Source organism: Gossypium hirsutum, chromosome A02 (genome assembly GCF_007990345.1).
Source record: "Gossypium hirsutum isolate 1008001.06 chromosome A02, Gossypium_hirsutum_v2.1, whole genome shotgun sequence".
NCBI classification, from domain to species: Eukaryota; Viridiplantae; Streptophyta; class Magnoliopsida; order Malvales; family Malvaceae; genus Gossypium; species Gossypium hirsutum.
The window spans coordinates 20,840,687-20,859,939 of NC_053425.1; the positions used below are offsets into that span (position 1 = coordinate 20,840,687).

General features: G+C 36.7%; 1 long non-coding RNA gene across 1 annotated transcript; it reads left to right on the forward strand.

The window, feature by feature from the left end:
* Nucleotides 1-16,169: 16,169 nt before the first annotated feature.
* Nucleotides 16,170-18,405, forward strand: LOC121212216 (uncharacterized). The gene is made up of 3 exons (XR_005907394.1): nt 16,170-16,221; nt 17,066-17,119; nt 18,225-18,405. It is a non-coding gene; the product is annotated as an uncharacterized lncRNA (long non-coding RNA).
* Nucleotides 18,406-19,253: the final 848 nt, after the last annotated feature.

The following is a 19,253-nucleotide window of genomic DNA, read 5'->3' on the forward strand; positions in this document are numbered from 1 at the left end:
AACAGGGAATCCAGAAACTGTTCTGGCCCTGTTCCACAAGAACCTGAATATCTCTTACTTTACTGTTCATATGATTGTTTTGTTACTTTCATATGAAAGTAGATTCATCAAGGTTCGATTACATAATTTATTCACTATTTAATTCCACTCCTACGAATTCTTGTGATTTTTCCAATCCACACCACTGCTGCTGTCAGCCTCTGTTTTCAAAGTAAACCTTACCTATTTTCGGGGTTTCATGGACCAACTAGGGCCTTGTCATACATATGCCCACATATGATCATACTTAGCCATTCCAATGGCTGATCATTTGCTCAACACTTCCATTCCAACTATAGTTACATCATGAAACCATCTATACATTCATAAACACGAATGGTCTAATGCCATACTCCACTTCTACAAGCCATTTTCGCATGGCTGTACACTTATACATTTCATAAAGTACTCGAAAACAACAATGGGTAGTCCTATACATGCCATATCAAAATTCAACCAAAATAGTACCCAAAAGAGCCTTTGATAGTGTGGGCGACTTCGACTTCAAGATCCCGAGTCCGATAGCTGGAGAACCAAAAATCTATAAAACAGAGGAGCAGTGTAACGAGTAAGCAATTTATGCTTAGTAAGTTTTGAGCAAGGAATTCCAGCATAAACAAAGAATAACACACATTTAGCTAAACGGAATATTTCATAATAAGCAATTTACCGATATCAAACTTGCTTCACAACATTAACAACCCTTATGTACATACACAATAGACTAACTTAGCCGAAGGCCGGTAGCTCGTTTATCAACTGAGCGAACATTTATTTGTAAGGGCTCGATTAAATTCAACACATACGTAACATATCCCCATATTGGGATGTTTTTCGAGTATTCGCTGGAATTTTACAGCAAGCTCATTCATTACCAAATCACGTACCTTCGGGATTTAACCGGATATAGCTCCTCGTTCAAATGCCTTCGGGACATAGCCCGGTTTTAGTAACTCACACAATGCCTTCGGGACATAACCCGGATTTAATAACTCGCACGAATGCCTTCGGGACTTAACCCGGATTTAGTATCTCGCACAAAGGCCTTCGGGGCTTAACCCGGAATTTGTATCTCGCACAAATGCCTTCGGATCTTAGTCCGGATATATTCACTTAGCACAAAGCCTTCGGGACTTAGCCTGGACAGCATTCAATTAATCATGCACATCTAACAATAATTCATGGCACATTCATATTTCATTTTCATTTGCGAAACTCAAACACAAGGCACATATCGTCCTTGCACATTCGGCTCAATAGCCACACATAGAGCATGATTTAATCACATCGTAATTTAAGCTCTCTTACTCAAGAACTTACCTCGGGTGTTGTCGAACGATTCCGCTAGCTATTCAACCACTTTTTCCTTCCCTTTATCGGATTTATTTCCCCTTTGCTCTTGAGCTTAATTAAACAAATAAATTGATTTCATCATTTAGGCATCAAAAAGATGAACACAAGGCACTTAGCCCATATTTATACATTAGACATTAAAGTCTCATACATGCAAAAATCATGCATCAACACAACATATTAGCTAATTTCTTTCCCCTTGGCCGAATATGCATGTCTATTTTTGGGGTCGATTTCAACACTTAATACACACATATACACACTAGTAAAGCATCCTCCCCCTTTTCATCAATTTAACACATGCATTGCTCATTAACATGCAAAGTTACATTCGGCCTTAGCACACATCTTGCTAGCCGATTCTTCTCCATTTAGCAACCAATGCACATATGTGCTCACACAAAAATGCTAAAAAGGAGGTTCAAGAATCATCAAGCCATCATCACATGCATCATTAACAAGCTTCATATTTTGCATGCAATGGCATTAACACAACCTCCACCTAGGCCGAATCTTAACTCATCCTCATGCCTCATCACCACAACATCAAACACCAACCAAGAATGATGCATCCATGGTCAAGTGCCAATTCCATCACATAGCAAGATTTAGACCATGGGCTAGGTAGAACTCAAGCTAACAACTAAAACATGCATGCATCTCATGGAACATCATCAAACATACCTTAGCCTAGCTACATGCATGGCCGAATCTCTTCACCTTTCTTCTTCTTTCCTCCTTAAAATTTTTGGCCAAGGATGAACCAAAGGATGAGAAATTTTTTTCTTTGTTTTTCTTTCTAATTTAGGCTAAATGAAGGTGAGAAAAGGATGAACAAAGATCTTCTCCTCTCTTTTCTTTAGCTCACGGCAATGGGGGGGGAAAAGAATCAACTACACACTTTTTTTTTTGTGTATTCATCATACTCCTTTTCATTATTTAATTTCCATGCCTATTAATTTATTTTTTTCCACCCATGATGCACCAACAAAACATGTCTATGACATGTCTTGGCCATCAAACTTGGTCTACCATGCTTGTCATGGCCGGCCACTACTAGTAGGGGGGAATTTGACATGCAAGTCCCCCCTTTGTCCACATGCACTAATAGGTCCTCACACATTGACCTATCACATTTTAGAATTTTCTCACATAAGTCCTATTGACTAAATTCACATGAAATCAACCAAATTGAAGCTTGAAATTTTCACACATTCATAATTACATATTCTAGACAATAAGTATCACATTCAAACATTTCGGTGACTCGGTTTAGCGGTCCCGAAACCACTTCCCGACTAGGGTCAACTTTGGGCTGTCACAACTCTCCCCCACTTAAGAAATTTTCGTCCCCGAAAATCTTACCGGTAAATAGGTTTGGGTATCGTTCTTTCATCGAGCTCTCGGTCTCCCAAGTAGCTTCCTCGATCCCGTGTTTGAGCCATAACACCTTTACTAGCGGAACTCTTTTGTTTCGCAACTCCTTCACTTCACGAGCTAGGATACGCATCGGTTCTTCTTCATAGCTCATGTCGACTTGAATTTCAACCTCTTATGGGCTAATTATATGCGATGGATCAGATCGATAGCGTCGAAGCATCGAAACATGAAAGACGTCATGAATCTTTTCAAGCTCCGGGGGCAAAATCAATCTATACGCAATCGGACCAACTCGTTCGGAGATTTCGTACGGCCCAATGAATCTTGGGCTCAACTTGCCCTTACGGCCGAACCTGAGTATCTTTTTCCAAGGTGAAACCTTAAGGAACACTTTGTCTCCCACCTGATACTCGATGTCTTTTCGTTTCAAATCTGCGTACGACTTCTGACGATCCGTGGCTACCTTTAGACTTTCACGGATTACCTTTACTTTCTGTTCAGCATCTTTAATCAAATCAACTCCGAAAATTTTACTTTCACCGAGCTCGGTCCAAAACAATGGTGTACGGCATTTACGACCGTACAAAGCCTCGTAAGGTGCCATCTTAATACTTGATTGAAAACTATTGTTGTAAGCGAATTCAATCAAAGGTAAATACCGTTCCCATGAACTACTGAACTCGAGGATGCAACATCTCAACATATCCTCAAGTATCTGAATTATCCGCTCGGATTGACCATCGGTTTGGGGGTGAAAAGCAGTGCTAAAATGCAGCTTGGTACCCAGAGCTTCTTGCACTTTCTTCCAAAATCGTGAGGTGAATCTCGGATCTCTATCCGACACGATAGAAACAGGTACCCCGTGTAATCTCACAATTTGATAAACGTACAATTCAGCTAGTTTATCCAATGAAAAATCCGTACGTACGGGGATGAAATGAGCCGACTTAGTCAGTCTATCAACAACAACCCATATAGCATCCTTCTTACTTGCTGACAAGGGCAGTCCGGACACAAAGTCCATTGTGACTCGATCCCATTTCCACTCGGGTATCATGATCGGCTGGAGTAATCCTGAAGGCACTTGATGTTCCGCTTTCACTTGTTGACATATTAAACATCTCGAAACAAAGTCGGCGATGTCCCGTTTCATACCATGCCACCAAAATTGACGTTTCAAATCGTTGTACATTTTCGTACTCCCCGGGTGAATTGACATTCGGCTACAATGGGCTTCGTTTAGAATCATCGAAATGAGTTCTGAATTCCTTGGAACACACAAACGATTTCTGAACCTCACACAATCATCATCATCAATTTGAAACTCCGATTCCTCGTTCGGAAAACACTTAGCCCGTTTTGCAACCAATTCATCATCGACTTTCTGAGCTTCACGAATTTGGTGAGTCAATAATGGTTTAGCTTTTAATTCAGCTACTAACACATTGTCTGGTAGAACAGACAAATGCACGTTCATCGCTCGTAAAGCAAACAATGACTTCCGGCTTAAGGCGTCCGCAACCACGTTAGCCTTTCCCGGGTGGTAATCAATGACAAGCTCGTAATCTTTCAACAACTCAAGCCAACGTCTTTGTCGCAGATTCAAGTCTCGTTGAGTCATCAAATATTTGAGACTTTTGTGATCTGAAAATACATGGCACTTCTCACCAAACAGATAATGTCGCCATATTTTTAAAGCAAACACGATGGCAGCTAGTTCGAGATCATGGGTCGGATAATTCCTCTCGTGTGGCTTCAATTGTCTCGACGCATAGGCCACGACTCGACCTTCTTGCATCAATACGCAACCCAACCCAAGTAGGGATGCGTCACTATAAATGACAAACTCTTTACCTGATTCGGGTTGCACCAAAATTGGAGCTTCAGTCAAATGAGTTTTCAGTTGGTCGAAACTTTTCTGACATTTCTCCGTCCACTCGAACTTAACATCCTTTTGAAGTAGCTTCGTCATTGGTGTGGCTATCATCGAGAAACCTTTCACAAATCGTCGGTAATAACCGGCGAGCCCCAAAAAGCTCTGAACTTCAGTAATATTTCTCGGAGGTTTCCAGTCAAGTATGGCTGAAATTTTGTTCGGGTCAACTCGAATACCCGACGCGGATACCACATGACCCAAGAAGCTAACTTCTCTTAACCAGAACTCACACTTACTGAACTTAGCATATAACTGCTTATCCCGCAAAATTTGCAGCACTAGCCTCAGATGCTCAGCAGGTTCGGTCTCATCTCTTGAATAGACCAAAATGTCATCAATGAACGCAACTACGAACCGATCCAAATACGGTCTGAAGATCCGATTCATCAAATCCATAAATACTGCAGGGGCATTAGTGAGCCCAAATGGCATCACTAAGAATTCGTAGTGACCATATCTCGTTCTGAAGGCAGTTTTAGGAATATCTGAATCTCGAATTCGCAACTGATAATAGCCCGATCTCAAATCTATTTTTGAGAACACTGAGGCTCCCTTCAGTTGGTCGAACAAATCATCGATGCGCGGCAACGGATATTTGTTCTTTATCGTCACTTTATTCAGCTGACGATAGTCAATGCACAACCTCATGGTTCCGTCCTTCTTTTTCACGAACAATACTGGTGCACCCCAAGGTGAGAAACTTGGTCGAGCGAAACCTCTATCCGTCAGTTCTTGCAACTGAGCTTTCAACTCCTTTAACTCGGTTGGTGCCATACGATACGGAGCTATCGAAATCGGCGTAGTCCCAAGTACAAGCTCAATACCAAACTCTACCTCCCGAACAGGTGGTAAACCCGGTAATTCTTCCGGAAAAACATCCGGGTATTCACAAACCACCGGCACAGATTCGGGTTTCTTTTCTAATTCTTTGTCATCAAGTACATACGCAAGGTATGCTTCACACCCTTTTCTTACATATTTCTGTGCCAACATTGCTGATATTACAGCTGGCATCCCCTCCAAGTCCGCAGACTCAATTCGGACTACTTCGTTATTTGCGCACCTCAAATCAATAGTCTTGCTCTTGCAATTCACAATCGCATCATGCGCGGTCAACCAATCCAAACCAAGGATAACATCAAATTCATCAAACGGCAAAAGCATCAAGTCCGCCGGAAAACAGGAACCTCGAATTTCCAGGGGACATTTCTCACACACTTTGTCGACAAGCACGTAATGACCCAAGGGATTTGACACCCGGATTACAAACTCAGTAGACTCAATAGGTAAAGTCTTACTGGATGCTAAGGTTTCACATATGTAAGAATGAGTAGAACCGGGGTCAATCAAAGCAATTACATTAGTATCAAAGAGAGTGAATGTACCGGTAATAACATCAGGCAAAGAAGCATCCTCGCGGGCACGTATAGCATAAGCTCTAGCAGGCGCACGAGCTTCGGATCTGGTTATATCATCTTTAGATCCTCTCTGACCACCACTAGCATTGCCCGTATTTCCAGATGGTCTACCTCGAGCAGTGGTAGCACCCGGTTTCCCACCCTGATTTTCATTCTGTTCAAACAACCTCGGGCAATCTTTAATGAAGTGGTCAACTGATCCGCACTTGTAACAGGAGCGGTCAGGGAATCTACAACTCCCCGAATGCCATTTACCGCAATATCGACATTTCGTTCTATCTCGACGTTCATTCCCAACACTGGCGAACGAAGTGCCTCGTGTACCCACAGGGGGTCGATCACGATCTCGTCTAAAAAGGCCCGAAGTGCCTCTAAACTGGCCCGCATCATCTCGAAATCTCTTCGATGTCTGTTGAAGAGACCTTCCCGAGGATCTTTTACAAAACTCTCCAGTTCCCTCATCAACTCTTTGCTTTTCTTTTCTAAGCTCTTCGGCTTTACAAGCTCGTTCAACAAGTACCACGAACTCTCGTATTTCAAGAACGCCAACGAACATTTTTATATCTTCATTCAGCCCATCCTCGAAGCGTTTACACATAATAGCTTCGGACGAAACACATTCCCGAGCGTATTTGCTAAGTCTAACAAATTTTCGCTCGTAATCAGTAACCGACATGGAGCCTTGCTTAAGCTCAAGAAATTCCTTCCGTTTTTGATCAACAAATCTCTGACTGATATACTTTTTCCGAAACTCAGTTTGGAAAAACTCCCAAGTTACTTGCTCTCGGGGCACAACAGAAGTCAGAGTACTCCACCAATAGTAGGCAGAATCACGTAGCAAGGAGATAGCACACTTTAGGCATTCATCGGGTGTACAAGATAGCTCATCGAGTACCCGGATAGTGTTGTCCAGCCAAAATTTAGCTTGCTCGGCATCATCGCTATCCATAGCCTTAAATTCAGTAGCCCCATGTTTTCGGATTCTGTCAACTGGGGGCTTATTTGACCTTATTTGGTCCGTTACCGGTGGTATTGTAGGTGCGGGGGTAGTATTTGTCGGGAATGGAGGTTGTGGAACAGCCATATTAGTTCGAATGTATTGGTTGAACCAATCATTCATCACGCTATAGAATGCTTGTCTAGCTTCATCATTCGGATTACTAGCATTAGGTTGAGAGTCTGCCGGCACTGTCCCTTGTGCGGGAGCAGGCGCTACACTCTCAAGATCATCAGCTACCTCTCGGTCACGATCGGGATCCATTACTATAAACACATTTACAATTGTCAGAAATCACCACACTATCAAGTAATCACATAAAATGGCATGTATAGCTAGACCCAACACATTACGGTAGTCCTAGAATCGACTAAACCGTAGCTCTGATACCAATTTAATGTAACACCCCGAACCCGAGACCGACACCGGAGTCGGACACGAGATGTTAACAAACTTTGAAAAATTTTTCCAGACACTGCCCAGTCTGAGTACTAGTCGCTTCAAAAATCATATCTTGAGTTTCACAACTTGAAAATCAGTTTTGTGATTTTTCCCTGAAACTAGACTCATGTCCCCACCTATGTATTTTTTCTAGAATTTTTGGTCAGGCCAATTAGTACAGTTTATTAGTCAAAGTCTCCCATGTTACAGGGGTCGACTACACTGACCTTTTCCCATTACGACTTGGATATCTCTCTGCACAGAGCTTCAATACTGATGCCGTTTGTTTCTTTGGAAACTAGACTCAGAGAGGAATCCATACATATATGGTATGACCCCTAATTATCTCTGGTCAATTTATAGTGAATTTCCAAAGTCGGAACAGGAATCCAGAAACTGTTCTGGCCCTGTTCCACAAGAACCTGAATATCTCTTACTTTACTGTTCATATGATTGTTTCGTTACTTTCATATGAAAGTAGATTCATCAAGGTTCGATTACATAATTTATTCACTATTTAATTCCACTCCTACGAATTCTTGTGATTTTTCCAATCCACACCACTGCTGCTGTCAGCCTCTGTTTTCAAAGTAAACCTTACCTATTTTCGGGGTTTCATGGACCAACTAGGGCCTTGTCATACATATGCCCACATATGATCATACTTAGCCATTCCAATGGCTGATCATTTGCTCAACACTTCCATTCCAACTATAGTTACATCATGAAACCATCTATACATTCATAAACACGAATGGTCTAATGCCATACTCCACTTCTACAAGCCATTTTCGCATGGCTGTACACTTATACATTTCATAAAGTACTCGAAAACAACAATGGGTAGTCCTATACATGCCATATCAAAATTCAACCAAAATAGTACCCAAAAGAGCCTTTGATAGTGTGGGCGACTTCGACTTCAAGATCCCGAGTCCGATAGCTGGAGAACCAAAAATCTATAAAACAGAGGAGCAGTGTAACGAGTAAGCAATTTATGCTTAGTAAGTTTTGAGCAAGGAATTCCAGCATAAACAAAGAATAACACACATTTAGCTAAACGGAATATTTCATAATACGCAATTTACCGATATCAAACTTGCTTCACAACATTAGCAACCCTTATGTACATACACAATAGACTAACTTAGCCGAAGGCCGGTAGCTCGTTTATCAACTGAGCGGACATTTATTTGTAAGGGCTCGATTAAATTCAACACATACGTAACATATCCCCATATTGGGATGTTTTTCGAGTATTCGCTGGAATTTTACAGCAAGCTCATTCATTACCAAATCACGTACCTTCGGGATTTAACCGGATATAGCTCCTCGTTCAAATGCCTTCGGGACATAGCCCGGTTTTAGTAACTCACACAATGCCTTCGGGACATAACCCGGATTTAATAACTCGCACGAATGCCTTCGAGACTTAACCCGGATTTAGTATCTCGCACAAAGGCCTTCGGGGCTTAACCCGGAATTTGTATCTCGCACAAATGCCTTCGGATCTTAGTCCGGATATATTCACTTAGCACAAAGCCTTCGGGACTTAGCCCGGACAGCATTCAATTAATCATGCACATCTAACAATAATTCATGGCACATTCATATTTCATTTTCATTTGCGAAACTCAAACACAAGGCACATATCGTCCTTGCACATTCGGCTCAATAGCCACACATAGAGCATGATTTAATCACATCGTAATTTAAGCTCTCTTACTCAAGAACTTACCTCGGGTGTTGTCGAACGATTCCGCTAGCTATTCAACCACTTTTTCCTTCCCTTTATCGGATTTATTTCCCCTTTGCTCTTGAGCTTAATTAAACAAATAAATTGATTTCATCATTTAGGCATCAAAAAGATGAACACAAGGCACTTAGCCCATATTTATACATTAGACATTAAAGTCTCATACATGCAAAAATCATGCATCAACACAACATATTAGCTAATTTCTTTCCCCTTGGCCGAATATGCATGTCTATTTTTGGGGTCGATTTCAACACTTAATACACACATATACACACTAGTAAAGCATCCTCCCCCTTTTCATCAATTTAACACATGCATTGCTCATTAACATGCAAAGTTACATTCGGCCTTAGCACACATCTTGCTAGCCGATTCTTCTCCATTTAGCAACCAATGCACATATGTGCTCACACAAAAATGCTAAAAAGGAGGTTCAAGAATCATCAAGCCATCATCACATGCATCATTAACAAGCTTCATATTTTGCATGCAATGGCATTAACACAACCTCCACCTAGGCCGAATCTTAACTCATCCTCATGCCTCATCACCACAACATCAAACACCAACCAAGAATGATGCATCCATGGTCAAGTGCCAATTCCATCACGTAGCAAGATTTAGACCATGGGCTAGGTAGAACTCAAGCTAACAACTAAAACATGCATGCATCTCATGGAACATCATCAAACATACCTTAGCCTAGCTACATGCATGGCCGAATCTCTTCACCGTTCTTCTTCTTTCCTCCTTAAAATTTTTGGCCAAGGATGAACCAAAGGATGAGAAATTTTTTTCTTTGTTTTTCTTTCTAATTTAGGCTAAATGAAGGTGAGAAAAGGATGAACAAAGATCTTCTCCTCTCTTTTCTTTAGCTCACGGCAATGGGAGGGGGAAAGAATCAACTACACACTTTTTTTTTTGTGTATTCATCATACTCCTTTTCATTATTTAATTTCCATGCCTATTATTTTATTTTTTTCCACCCATGATGCACCAACAAAACATGTCTATGACATGTCTTGGCCATCAAACTTGGTCTACCATGCTTGTCATGGCCGGCCACTACTAGTAGGGGGGGGAATTTGACATGCAAGTCCCCCCTTTGTCCACATGCACTAATAGGTCCTTACACATTGACCTATCACATTTTAGAATTTTCTCACATAAGTCCTATTGACTAAATTCACATGAAATCAACCAAATTGAAGCTTGAAATTTTCACACATTCATAATTACATATTCTAGACAATAAGTATCACATTCAAACATTTCGGTGACTCGGTTTAGCGGTCCCGAAACCACTTCCCGACTAGGGTCAACTTTGGGCTGTCACACACTGCGGTGTTCGAGTATCAATGTTAGGAATGGAAAAATGGAGGGGATTGCTGGGAGCAAACCGTGATGTACAAAGTTTTGAACCTTGTAGAGGGGACACTTCGGTGTTGGAGCATTAAGGTAAAATGTGGAAAGAAATGATGCGGATTGGTCCTTTAAGGCAACATTGTGAAGACAGTATTTAGGTTCTATAGAGCATCACAGCGACGGCTGTCAGCAGGCTCTATGGGGCGACATTGCGACTGCGGTAAAGTCCTTCGGGGTGACACCTCTAAGATGTTTAAGGTGTAAGACAATAGTTCAGTAATGGTGACTAATGTAGTCCGTCGGGACAATAAACACGAGGTAGTCTACTGAGATAGTAAACACGATGATTACCGGGTGTAAGACTATAACTTGACTAAGGCAACAAATGAAGTCTGCTTGGCATTAAACATGAAATCGGAAGAGTGAAACCATAGCTCAACCATGGTAGCTTGTGGAGTCCGCTAGGACACTAAACACTAGGTAACCCACTAGGACTATAAACACGGGTGGTCAATTGGGATAAAAATCGTAAAAAGTCATGCAATTGAGGAAAAAAAGGTTAGAAAGATAATGAAAGTATGAGACACAATAGTTAGCCAGCGGGTTGAAGGAATCCGCAAATGGATGGAAAAAAATGCTAGAATAATAATTGTGAAAGCCAATAGAGCATATGGGTGGTAACCTAGCAAGAAGTAGTCATAGGAAATGACGCACCAGTAGTGTCTAGTGTACAATCGAATGAAAGGTGGTTTAACCGAGGATTGTAGATAAGAATCACCATTAAGAACCGCCAGAGGATGCCCGAAAAACCCTATAAGCTAAATATTAAATATAAAATACGCCGGTTAGTCTTCAAGGAAAAGAAGGTTAGTTAGAACCCATTGACAAAGAAGGATATATCGGGTGACAGATATGTCCGTCAAAGAATATTCCTCTTCAAGGGGAGAACCCTTGAAAAAGTATCAGCCAAATGGCTAGTTCCCTAGAGAACCAACATAAGGGAGAAATCATGAACAAAAATGATTACACCAACAATAGCATGCTGGGTATTGAAGGCCAAAATAGTCCACAGCAGATGGAAGTGTCATACTTACAAGCATGGCATCTCAAATAAGGTGGATTACAAGGAAATAATCCTGCTGCTATTTGTCCCAAGTGGGACTTAATCTGCCAAAGTGGCAAGGGGACCTCAATAGCTATCTCAACAGATGGGATGCCAGCAAGTCCTTCAAGACTATGATGAGATAAGGAGTTTTTCATAGACTAAACAAATTTGGAATGATTGCCAAGGGGGAACATACCCAAGAACCTTTAAGAGGGTTAGCGTAAGGGATTACCTAATAAGTACATGGTAGAAAGAAGAACCCACATTGGGGGTGAAGAATTTAAGTAAAGGAAAAGACAGAATGCATAGAGATGCCGAGACATTTGAAGAACCATCAAGACTGATCGAAGGTTGATAAGATTGTCTAGAAGAAAAATTGTTCAATGATCTATTCGCCAATGGATAGGATTGAGAACAAGTTAGAGTCTGCTACGTCGGGTTAAGAAGAATTTTCCCGCATAAGCAGTGAATTATTTACATTCAGTTTCTTTTCTTTTAATATCCTTGGGAGGCGGGGCTTAAGTATAAGTAATCTAGTTAGAAGACTCACTAAGTTCTTTTGGGACTTACAGAGGTTTGACCTATGGTTGCAGGATTTGTGGAAAAAGGAACTCGAGGAGGGACCAAGCCAGACTGTGTTGGATCCAGGAGTTCTATTAATAAAGTATCATGCACATAGGAAGGGCCTGCCTTTAGAAACTTTGCCATGGGAACGACTATATTGTATCTATATAGTTCCTTTAGAGTCTGGAGTTCGGACAGTGAACTTTTATTTAAAATTTTGTCTCTATTGTAAGTTTTTATAAATAAGTAATACAGTCTGATTTTAAAATAATGAATTCTAATCTTGTACACAAACCCAATTCAGTTGTGACGCTCCATACTCGGATTCGGCGAATGAGTTGGGTAAGGGTGTTACACTTCAAATAATACACTTCATTATTTATGTAGGCCTAATTCACGATTTAGCCCCTAAAGTATGCTTGTTCTCACTTTGGTATCTATTTTTTTGTCCAAATTGCCACCTAAAGTACACTCACTTCCCTATTTAAAGTATGCCTCAATTATATTTTTTATTCCATTTTTTACAGGCATTAAAAGTTTTTTTAAGCCAATCACAAAGCGCCACATGGTGTCTTTATATAAAAGAACACATTTTATTTTATTAAGTATATATACACATTAAAAATGGAAATAAATAAATAAAAATTTAGAAAAATATATATAATCTAAAAAACATATAAATTATAAAAAATAATAAAAATAAATTTTACAAAAAAATACGGTAATTGCAAAAAAAATAAATTTAAATTAATAATATTATTACAAAATATGTAAAAAATTATAAAAAAATATAAAACTTTCTTTTAAAAATATATTTTATAAAAATTTAAAATATATAATTATAAAATTCTAAAAAGGTATACATTTCAAGTTTTTTTATAAAGTTAAATACCTTTTTTAATTTTTATAAAATTTTCAATCTTTATATATTATTTTGACTTTTTAAAATTTATAATTATATATTTGATAATTTTATAAAAGATTTTATGTTTAATTTAAAAAATATTATATATGATTTTTTTTACATTTTTAATTAATATATATAACTAGTTTTCTCACCTGGCGATGCATAAGGGTTTAATTGTATGTATTAATTAAAATATATTAAAATTATTTTATAATTTTGTGTAAATTTATTTTTATGATTAAAATTATAAAAATAAATAAATCATTTTATAATTTTTATACATTTCGTAAATTAATATTTTATATGATAAAAATATTATCATCATCATATGTTTTATACAATTTCCTAGATTAAACATAAATGAAAATGTGTGTATGGAATCTATTAAAATTTTATTTATGAAATCTATTTACACTAAATTTTTAAAATTTGTTTTATTTTGTTTAACTCAATCTCGTAAATATTAATATAAAATTCATATAATAAAATCTATTATAATGAAATCCATATAATAAATGAATAAAAAATTCATTTAGCATGAATTATAATAAAAGCAACTTTTTATTTATTATTCAAAAACACTTTTTTTAATAAATTAAATTTAAAAAGAAATTCAAAAATTAAGATTAATACTAAAATCTATTACTTTATTTAACACAATCATATACAATTAAGAAAGTTATCTTCATTAAAAAGAAAAATGTAGAATATATATTTTTATTCCTTTTAAATTTGCACAATAACCATGCATGCGTGATTGTATTAGTATTTAAAAAATTTAAAATATTTGTAACTCTAATCACAATAAAGCTTCAAAAAATTCATGCATCACTCTAATTGATTGTGCGTATTTATTAAAATATGTTATATTTATTTGTTAAATTTTTTGTATAAAATTTTCAACATTTCATAAATAAAATGATTTTGAAAAGTGAAAAAGAACTCTAATAAGAAGTTTATTATTATTTTTTAAAAAAAGTAATTTATTTTGTAAACATTTGATAAATAGACCTGTCCATGAACGAGGCTGAAACCTAGCCTGAATTTAAAAAAAACCCCAAGCCCAGGCTTGGGCTCGACCTGACCTAACCTATCCAAATAATACGTCATTATTTAAAATGGGATAAATCTTAATATTATACATAAAATTTGGTCTAATGTGTTTATACATGAACTTTAATTTAGTACAATTTTATACATGAAAACTTGATTTGATCTATTTTTCACAAATTACTAACATAATTATTAATATAACATCATTTTATGTTTTTATATTACATACAAAAATAATTGCACTTATCCAATATAAAAATAAATAGATGTATTTATTTGTTTAAATGTGTATGATTGAACCAAAAAGTTCGTATACATTTGAACCACAATCAAAGTTTTATGTATATAATTGCACAAAATTAAAGTTAATGTATTAAAATGTACATTAAATCAAAGTTTGACCGCGTTCTCACGTGCACATAAAACAAACGGTTTTATAAAACAAATTTATAAGCTTGACTATACTACAAGGGTATAGGTCAGTTGTAATATTTATAGTGTTACAATGGAACAATGAAGTATTCTAAGGATCGAACCCAAAGGAGATGGCGATTGAGTGATAAATAGTATGCACGATAGACTCTAAGTAGCTACTGATATAATTTTATAGTATGGCAAATCATGAAAAGAAAAATATTACAAGAAAGTTGAAGATGCTAATCTAAGGACTAAATTGCAAAGAATATACAACTAAGAATTTAACCAAATGAATGATGAACGGTGGTTGGTTGATTTCAATGTGGTTCACCAATTTTCGGACAAGAGACTTAAATCGCTCAAATTACTAAGTGGCTCAATTATATCTTCCAATCTCAATTTTACCAACTTAGATAAATTAGTTCCGATTTATCTTCCAATCTCATCGGTTAATCCGGGACTAATGAACGAGTGCACAACAAGATTACCTTCTAGTCTCACTTGCCTAGATATTCCCTTAAGGGCGTCACTTCCTAAGTTTTTCGATTTATTCAATTTAGTCTAATTTATTACGATTTGGACTTTTGTCCAAAAATTTCAGCTTACCCACATCTCCATCAACCGACCCCTTTTTAGTTTAGCTACTAATGCTGAAAGTTAAGAGAATGAACTTGTACATACATTAATGTAAAGCTTAAGAACAATATAAAAGTTGAGATTTTTATGCAATAAAACTTAAAAGAATATGGAATAAAAACATTTAACAAATAAAATCTAAAGCAATAAACATGAAAGGCACTAACTTTAATAGATATAAAGTACAAGAAACTAAAATACATTAAACTAAAGCTAAAAGTGTTTTACAACCAAGGTACAGGGATTGAAAGTGTAAATAAAAATAAGCTCCAATGATAACTAACTTAACTAACACTAATAACATCAAGAAAAATAAGTAAATGAAGAAAAATAAACTCTAAACTAAGGAAGAATAAGAGAAAATGAAAAATCCTAGAAAAAGTGTAACAACCAGATTTTGGGCCTAGTCGAAACAGTGATTTTGGAACCACTATTTTGAGGTTGAAAAAATTATTTTTAATGTTATTTTATGTGTCATAGCATGATTATGTGAGTGCATGAAAATTTTGGTGAAATAATTTTAGCGATTGCTTGCTTAATTTTGAAAAAGGGCCAAATCGCATAAAGTACGAAAGTTTTGTTCTACTGGCTAAAGGTGTCAAATAGCTGTAGAACATTAAATTAGGGTCTTTATTGAGTAAATAGACCATAAATATGTTAGTGGCTGATCAAGGAGACAAAAATATTGTAGGGTTAAAGTTAGGTGAAATGTTGGTGACTAATTTGACTAGTAATATAATAAAATAAAGAAAAAAAGATATCATCTTTCATCTTCCTTCTTCTACACTGGAAATACCAGCAAAGAGGGGGTTTTGAAAGCTAAAAATACCAGCAACTTATATTCCTTACAAGTAAGTGATTTTGATGGTCTTTCTTGATAATTTTTATACTTTTGGGAACCTTGTAGCATAATCTAGCTAGTGAGGCGACTATTTTGCAAAATGCTCGAAAGTCTAGGGTTTTGCCATGAGATTATTAATGTTGTTTGCTGAATTTTTATGGAAGAAAATGAATCTTGGTTGTTAAATAAACAACTTTTGTGAAAGAATTTTAATGAAAACACCTAATATGGATCATTTTGTAAAGTTTGTTAAATGGATGGGAATTGTGTGAAATAATTGGAATTTTGAGTTTCTACAAGAGTAATAAAGGTTGGGCTAACCTTGACTAATGAGGAAATTTGATAAAAATTGTTTTACGAGCCTAGAGGCAAGATCATAATTTTTGTGAAAGTCTAAGGGCAAAATGGTCATTTTGTTAAAGTATGAATTGTGGCATGCTTAATTTAATGTGATGATTAAATGAGTAAATTTTATTATTTTAGATCAAGAAAATTGAGACCTCTATGTTATAAATTGAGTCGTAAATATTTTTATAAATATTTACGGAGTGTCAATAAGGTAGTATTAAAATTTTGTCAGAAAATTTTGACGTTTGGGTGGTTAATTAAATAAAAAAGACTAAATTGAAAAAGGTGTAAAAGTTGCTAAAAGGATTAAATAGCTCAATTGTCAAATGAGAAAGGACCTAAAGTGCAAATAAGCCCAAAGGAGATATTTTGGGTAGCAATAGTTGAGAAAAATCAGGAAATGGGTGAAAAAAGGGCAAAATTGAAAAATTGCCAAAATTAGTTAAATAAAAATGGACCGAATTGGACTATCTAGAATTTTCTTCATTTCTATTCATTTTCATCAGCTGAAAAATAGCCATGGAAGAGGGTTCAAGCTGGTTTTCATACTCTAGCTTCATGTAAGTTTAATTTTTGCTTTCTCCTTGAAATTTCTAAGATTTTGGACTTTTACTATTGGGTCCAACTTACTATGTCATTAGTTTTTGATTCCATGGCTAATTTTTAAAGTTTCTATGGATGAGTGCTGGAAGCATATGATGAATAAACATAGAATTGAAGCTTTAATTTTGATATATGATGATTTTATCAAGTAAAATTGATGGAAATTGATTTTAGGACCTAATTGTGAAAGAGTTTGGAATTAAGGTCTAGTGCTAAAGTTCTGATTTTCAAGGGTTATGAAGTAGTTTAAAATGATAGAATAAAGTATTAAATGAGAAAAATTAGCTCAATTGAGAGGTTAATTGAGCAGGGATGAAATTGTCACTTATTAAAAGCTTAGAGGTAAAATGGTAGTTAACATCTTGCATAAAACAATTTTGGATAAGAGTAGCAGTCCAACTTTGAAAATCCACCAAAAATGGTGGAAATTGAATTAGAGGCTGAATAAAATATGAAATTAAATATTATTGAGTCTAGTTTTATATAGAAGAAACGATGTAAGCAAAAGAAGTTCATATTATGAGATATTTGAATTGTTGTGAGACAAAGTCAGAATGATTTTGAAATTTCCTATTCCGATTTGGGAAAATCATTAAAAATTGTAAAAAAAATAATTATTGGTTATAATTTATATTCTTAGGATCCTTAATGAGTATATTTTCAAAAGAAACAAAAAGTAACATGATCTGAATCCCGTACGAGAAGATAATTAATTTTTAGTGAGGAGGGGTTGGAACTATTAGAGAGCGAAATAGGGGTGATTTTAAAGAATAAACTGTACTTATTGGCTAGACCAAAAGTTTTGAAAATTTATTGGTAAGAATATATGTAAGTTTAATTTTATAGAAAATTAGAAGATCTTAATTTGGAGTTCCGTAGCTCCAGATATAAATAATTTAGTGACTATAGCTCGAGAAAACAGCTTGACTTGAACATAAGGAAAAGTGCAAATATTGTGGTATTACCTTGAGAAGCAAGTTGATAATTTGCTTATTAATTTCATACGGTCTTACTAAGCTATAAAGCTTACTCCCTTCCTTTCATTTTCTTTAACGTTGACAGGTTAGCTCGGGGTTGGAGGTCGTCGGAGGTATCACTACACTATCAAACCATCACCTTTGGAATATTGATATATATATGCTAAGCGCCTTCAGGTGAGTGGCATGTATAGGGACTTTTTTTTTTATGATATGTGTTAACATGACTAGCAAAATGTATTGGCCTATATTGAGTTATTTGTATATGGCCATGAAAGGTGGCTCATATTGATTATGGTTTGTGAACCTATCTATCTATGCTATGTTCTAATGCTTGTGATGTGATTATGCTTGTTGGACATATATGGTTGGTGTTATGAAATATGTGCACGATGAATGTTTTATGACCAATCTAAATGGTCATGGCCATGAATTAAATGTGTAATATGGAAATAAAGATGTGCAGGATTAAGGGTAACTTAAAGGCTTGGAAAATAGCCTAAGTGTTGGCCACACGGGCTGAGACAAGGCCGTGTGGGGGACACGGCCTTAGCAGACGGACATGTGGCTTGGCTTTGTGGTCCAAATTATTCGCTGACATCATAGTCAGAGAGTTACATGGCTTAAGGAAACGGGTGTGTCGAAGGCACACGGGCGTGTCCCTCTGTCCACACGAGCTTGTGACCTTGTGTCATGGAAAATTTTCTAAGTTTTCCAAAACTTTCTATGGTTCTCGGTTTAGTCCCTAACTACTTTCAATGCATGTTTAGGGCCTCGTAGGCCCGTGTATGGGACATTATGCATGTGTATGAAAAGTCTTGATATGAATGAAATTTTGTAGCTTGATTTTTGCATGTTTGTGAACGATTAAGTCCGGTAATGCCTCGTACCCTGTTTCGGCATTGGACATGGATAAGGGGTGTTACAAAAAGTACAGAAAACTAAGAGAAAACCTAGAGAAAGCTAAATCTAAAACTAATCTAATGTGTGTGTCTCTCCTCTTCAACCAAATTTAGCTATTTTAAGCTGTCCTCTTATGAGTTTTCGTTGCCAAAAATGTCCCTACACGGGCCTTGGGTGATTGGTGGACCGAGTGAACAAAGATTACCCTTTT